Genomic DNA, 6,828 nt, shown 5'->3' with positions numbered 1-6,828 from the left:
GTTCCCTTTGCCCAACGACATTGGTCAATTACACCCTGAGAAACATCCAGGCAAACAACTTGAGGGACCCTTCCTGGGTTTCTTTCAGGCGGGCTGGCTTGTTTTACTGCGCTGCCCCTCCCCCGCTTTACAGTTTTCTGCTATTCTTTCCTAATGCCAGTGATTCGAGAAATGACCTTTAACCTGCGCAGTTTGCAGACTCCTAAAAGGGGATCATTGAAATGCCACAGTAAACCAAAGGCAATAAAATATTTACTAGGCATAAAACCCAGTTGCTCTTCCTTTAAAAGAAAGAAAGAAACAAAGAAAGGAAGACTACCCTGTCTCTCTCCTTTTTTTTTTTGGAACCGGGCGTCTGCAGAGAGCTGTAATTTATCCATTCTTGATCATGATTTCTGCTGAATGAATCAAAGTCCAGGTTAATATGGGGCCTGATTTATTTACCATGTAACGCGTACCGAGGGGAATCTTTCCATCCAGTAATAGAAGATTCATAGAGACAGGGCGAGTCTCTGCAAATGTTTCTGCTCCCCCAGAATTACACACTGGGATTCAATATTTCTCAAACGCAAGTGTCTGCATGTGCCAGGCACACCATTCATTGCAAGGTGTGTGTGTGTGTGTGTGTGTGTGTGTGTTGTGTTGTGTTTCAGATCAAAGCTTCTGATTCTACAGGAACCATTCACATCTGCTTATTTTTATTTATTTATTTACTTGTGGCATTTATAGCCCATCTTTTTTTGCCAAGCAGCTCAAGGTGGCATATATGGTTCTCGCCCTCCTCATTTAATCCCCACAACAAGCTTGTGAGGTAGGTTAAAATGAGACACAGTGACTGGCCCAAGGTTACCCAGTGAGTTTCATGGCCAAGCAGGGATTTCAACCTTGGTCCTATTCTAACACTCCAGCTGCAATTGTTTGTAGAATGTTTTTCTGAATGGTGCCCACCCAGACTGGTAGGGTGAATACAGGCAAGGAGGACAACAGTAGGTAGCAGCAGAGTCAATAAAAGACAAAGCCTACTACTGTATTTTTCTGTGTGTAAGACTAATTTTTTGCTACATTTTTAAAGGCAAAAATGGGGGGTCATCTTATACATGGAAAGAGAATGCAGAGGCGGTCAGGCGAGCGGTGATGGTGAGTGATTTGCTGTGGTGGTGAGTAGTCAGGGGGACAATTTGATTCAGTGGTGAGCGGGCAGGTGGGCGATTTGGTGCTGCGGTGATTGGCCGGGGGGGGATGATTTGCTGTGGCGTCGGGCAGGCAATTTGCCGCAGCTGCGAGTGGACGGGTGGACGGCAATCTCCCCCAAGAGAGCTCAACAACTCAAGAAATATTGATTTCTTAATTCTGGGGTTGTCTTATACATGCAAAATATGGTAATTATAGTTTTGTCCCCATCCACTTCTCTGTGGAGTTCTACAAGGCAACACTGAGACTAATGAGGAGGAGGAAGAGGAGGAGGAGGATAGCAAGGAGGCAGGCAGCTGGGGGCTGTCTGAGGGCAGGTTGAGGCTGGTGGGACAATGCCCCATTTGCCCTGAGCAGCCACTGGTTCAGATATGGGACTGCTTCCATCTGTACCCATGGAAAACAGAAGATGATGTGAAGCCCTCAGTGGATGCCTTAGTCTTGCTTTGGCTCTGTGTGTTTTACATCAGATCTATATGTATTTACACCAGGTTGGCAGTGCTGTCAGCACCCTTTTTTCTCAAACCGGTGCCCTTCAGATGTTTTGGGCCACACCTCCATGGCTATGCTGCTTGGGGCCGATGGGAACTCAAGTCCAATATCTGGATAGGAAAAGGCTGGTCTACTCTGACTGGCCTTTCCCATCTACCTTTTAACAGGAGGTGCCAAGGAGTGAACCTGGACTCTTCTGCCTGCGGAAGAGGTGGCCTACTCATGAGCAAGTGGCAAATTTCTGCTGAGCCAAATGGCTTTAGATTAAATCAAGTTCCACATTCATTCATTTTCATGGCAGAAGTAAGTGAGCACTTTTCGCTCTCCCACTGAATTTGGTGGGACTTGGGTAGTTCATTCATGAATGAGCCACTGGATCATGCACTAGTGGTTCGCGTACACATGGTCATCACTACTTGATTTCTCATCTCTGGGTGATGGGTGGCTGGATCTGTGTGACCTACCTCCACCTGACACTCCTCCTTGTGTTTTCTGCTGACGGGAAGGTGATACATTCTGTGTGTGGCGTTTGATCCTTGAGGACTCACACGAGGGTAATCCCTCGCGCGCGTGTGTGAACCAGGCCTCAGAAACACCCTCCCATAAATCCAAGGTAACTCAGTTGGTAGAGTATGAGACTTAATCTCAGGGTCTTGGGCACCAGCCCACGTTGGGCATCAAGATTCCTGCGATGCAATGGGTTGGAGTGGACTGCATGACCCTTGTGGTTCCTTCCAACTCTACTATTCTATGATTCTATGAAGACTGAGAAGACAAGAAACTCAGAGAAACCAACATTGATAGGGCTATGATTTAGGAGGAGGCCACTGGCGCCTCTGGCAAAGGGTCCATTCTTTCATGGGTGTAGTCAGGATTGGGGGGGGGGTTAGGAAATCAAAGTTGTTGAGCTTTTCTTGGGAAATCACTGGTAAAAACACCATTGGGGAGGTCAGGTTTCAGATAACTGAATACTTTCAATGCTTTTCAGTAATATTTGTGGATCTGGGGGGGACTGCCCCCCTACAGTGGTGAAGCTGCATGTTCCGCTACTGGGGGAGGGGAGCAGGCGGGGGCATGACATGCATCCCGGGGGCGTGGTATGCGTTTTGGGGACGTGACACACCACCTGTTGGGGCATGGTGCATGGCGCGCGTGGGGGGTGCGCAGTGCGTGCCACCGCGATGGCACCCTACTGGAATAGTGGTGCTGGGGGCAGTCCACTCCCTCCACACTCCCCTTCCTTTGCCAGTCCCCCCCCTGCTCTCCCTTGGCTAGGTCCATGCGCTCTTCACTTGCGCGTTATTTTCTACTTCCCACGCACCCATTGGGCTGTATCTTGCGGGTGTCTCAGTGCGTGGGATTGACTGAACCTTGCTTGGCCGGGCTGTCGCTCTGTTTTCCTGCCCCGCCTTCGCTTCCTTCTCCGGTGCCGGCTGGCCAGCTTCCCTCTCTCGGTTGTCTCCCCACCCCACCCCCGAGATCTCGCAGATCCACCTCCAAAGTGGCGGGAGAGTTTCTAAACCACACACCCCAGCAACCACGAGGAGCCATAAAAGGCCCCGAGAGCGAGCCGCTCTGGTGGTGCGGAGATAAGAGTCAAGGCGGGGAAGAGCTTCATTGCGTCGGGAGCCTCGTCCGGAGAGGAGCAGGCACCCGGCAGGCTGGCTGCGTCGGATCCTGCACTTGCGAGGGGGCGCAAACAGATGAAGAAGCTGTGGGGCTTCGTCGCAGACAGGCCCTTCTCCGGCAGCTTCGGTCGCCTGATCAGAATCTCCTTATGCAGCCTGTTCCTTTAAAAATCGTCTTGACTGAGTTTCCAGGAATGTATTGCAGGATCGCTAGACGGGGCAGAGGGTCTATTTTGCAGGCACATGCTGCCCGCTTCAATCCCCAGCATCTTCCAGTTGGGCTGGGTGTGGGGAACTCTGATGGAGAGTCATATATAAATTTAATTAATAAACAACAACTCTGATGAGAAGCCTTGCTACAACTTAAGAAAAGTAGTCATATACAATAAAGAAAACACTAAAACTACACAACCAAACTGAACAATTTCCACTTAAATCACAAGTTCTAAAATAAAGATAAAAAGCCAACAACAGCAACACCCCCAAACAACGCCCCAGCCCCTTTTCACCTTTGTACCCCTGGCTAGTTAGTTACTTTCTGCACACATTCACACAACCCTCTCTATCCTCTATCCAGGGAAGCAAGAAGCATGATAGGACACATTCCAGTTAGGCAAAAGCATTCAAGGAGGGTGCCAAGCAAGGCTGGCTAAGGGGCGGTGGTCTGAGGAAGAGGGTGTGGCCTGGAAGAGTCCCAAGGGCCAAACAGAGAGGCTTGGAGGGCCTGATGTTTCCAATTCCTGCCTTCAACTTCTTTCTTGCAGCCAGGTCTTAGCTAACCCCACTTGTCACAGTCAGGTGTCAGTCACAGAAAACAATGTTTTGGGTGATGAACAGAGTGTGTGTTTCCCACTACAAGGGAACAGAGCCCCCCAAGGTAACCTGAAGTAGAGCTTACTCTTCATGCCTCTCACCATTATGGCAATCTGGTTCACATTGAAGAGACAGCAGCTGATCCTCTGGAGCACATTTCCCAGAATTGTCCCATTGTATATCTTATCTCCCAGGGGCACAAATATCCTAAACATGTTTGCTTGGAAGTAAGCCCTGCTGATACGAATGGCCCCCGCGGACAGGGAAATGTGGTTTTGCAGGATTGTGCCTTTGTTTTGCATATATAGTTGCTGGAGGCTGAAAGCCAAGAGGGCCACAGGTAAGTCTCAGTAAATCAACAGTTCCATAAGGTGAATCAATATTTTTAAATCTCCTTATCAAAGGTTGGGCTGGGCAAGGTGGGGTTGAGGTCGAGAAAGTGTAGTGTGCCTAAGTAAGTTTGTGGGTGGATGAGACAAAATTTAGCCACGTTCCTATCCACACTTCCCTGAGAGTTGGACTAATTGAAATCAGCAGGGCTTGCTTCTGAGTACTGTTCATCCAGGTACTTTGCAAAATATAAACATACAAGAACCTTGCTGGATCAGGCCAAAGGCCCATCTAGCCCAACATCCTCTTCTCACAGTGGCCAACCAGATGTCTACAGGAAGTCCACAAGCAGGGAAAGAGTGCAACAGTGCTCTCCCCGCTTATGATTCTCAGTATCTCGTGTTTAGAGGCATAAAATAAATCCATGATGGCTAGTAACCATTGATAACTGTTTCCTCCATTGATTTATCACAGAGCTCAAACTCAGTGCTACCATTACTCTCTGTAAATGTGTTTACAAGATACGGGCCTCAATCTCCTTGGCTTTAGTGGAAATGAACTACAGTGGTACCTCGGGTTACATACGCTTCAGGTTACATACGCTTCAGGTTACAGACTCTGTTAACCCAGAAATAGTGCTTCAGGTTAAGCACTTTGCTTCAGGATGAGAACAGAAATCATGCTCCGGCGGCACGGCAGCAGCAGGAGGACCCATTAGCTAAAGTGGTGCTTCAGGTTAAGAACAGTTTCAGGTCAAGTACGGACCTCCGGAACGAATTAAGTACTTAACCTGAGGTACCACTGTATTGTGGAACAACTGAAGATGAGCAAAGGGCTTAAATAACTGAAGAATCTTGTTGGTGTCCTTGCCCACCCCACTTTTGGGGGGCAATTTGAGACAGGGGATGAGGGAATGGGATGTTTATGAAGCTTCATGATGATGTCAAGAAGCTTCAATGAAGAATTGAGCTGGAACTGGAAGCATCGCAGGTAATCTGCAAAACCAGATCAAACCACCTAAGGCTGCAGTCCATCACTTCCAAGTATATAGAGCTGTAGTTTGACGCGCCTCCTATTCCCACCCGAGTCATAACTGAGAGCAGGCTAGGGTGGGGAGAGGTTGGATTGGATCACCTCAGGCAAACAGGGAGAAGGGCTCTTGTGCGGACTGCAGAGACGGCTACCCTTCCCACTACTGCCCATTTGGTCTCCCTTTGCCAGAGATCCTCTCCCAGGGCGCGCAGGAAGGGGAGGCGAAGGCGCGCTCCAGGCCTCCTGCTCCTCTTTGCTCTTGGATGGCTGAGCCAGGGCCGGAGATGTGGGTGGGGGAGAGAGGGAGGGGAGCGGGGGGAGAGGCAGCCGCCAGCCCGAGCGACGGCTTTGGCGGAGCCCTACAAAGGCCAAGAAGGACAAAAGCTCCAGCAAGCCTTTCATTCAGATCCTGCCTGATTTAACCGACCGTGGCTTGTCAACAACCTGCCAAACTGACAACGGAAACACACACCGCCGAAGGAGGAAACCGACCTGCCAGGGCTTAGTCATCCTTCAAGGGGGCTGGGCTGGGCTGGGGGGGGGGGAGTGCCATCCCACCACTACACGTGTAATCGCTGTGTGTGTTTGTATGCGTGTTCCCCGACGGCGCCGACCTGCAACCCAATCCTAATCCGGTTTAGTAGGAAGTAAGATCGAGTAAGATTGGCTCGCAAACCATAGAGGGGGCTTAGCCTAAGAGGGCGGGGCGAGAGGTGTGTAGCTCAGGATCCTAAGGACTTCTGCTCAGAAATAAATCCCATTGGATTTCAGTGAGACTTCAACGATCATAAAGCTTCTTGGTTAACCTGCTTAGGGTTGCAACTTAGTATGCGTGCTTAGAATTGCAGTCTTTAAAAAGGTCGTCGCCGCCATCAACATATAATCTATCATCTATCGTTGTATTTGTTTATATATCGTATATTTCTGCGAGGTAGATGTGTGTAAGTGATTTGTGTGAGAAATAAAGTTATTCAAAACGTCATAATTTATACAGTAATGTGTTCGGACTGTAATACTATCTTTACTGAATTTCAACCACGGATTGCATATGCTGTAATACTACTTACCTCAAGTATCGATCCTCTGAATCGTTTTGCTTGGTTTGTTTCTTTAACTTGCAGATGCACCTGGCGAATACCATGTATACTCAGATGGCAGGATTAAGACTTTGTCTAGCCAATGAAATGGGGGCTATCTCTGTCGTCTACAGGGCCCCTATCCGGCAGAGACTTAGGCACGCTTCAGCCCACTGAAATTGTCAGTGTGGTTGACGTTGCATTGGACAGCGATATAGAATTAACCACGTTGATAACAGAAGCTTTATGGTTATTATGATTTCGAT

This window comes from Podarcis melisellensis, assembly GCF_964234715.1.
Source record: "Podarcis melisellensis genome assembly, chromosome: 2".
NCBI lineage: Eukaryota > Metazoa > Chordata > Lepidosauria > Squamata > Lacertidae > Podarcis > Podarcis melisellensis.
Note: the sequence above shows the minus strand (reverse complement) of the source record.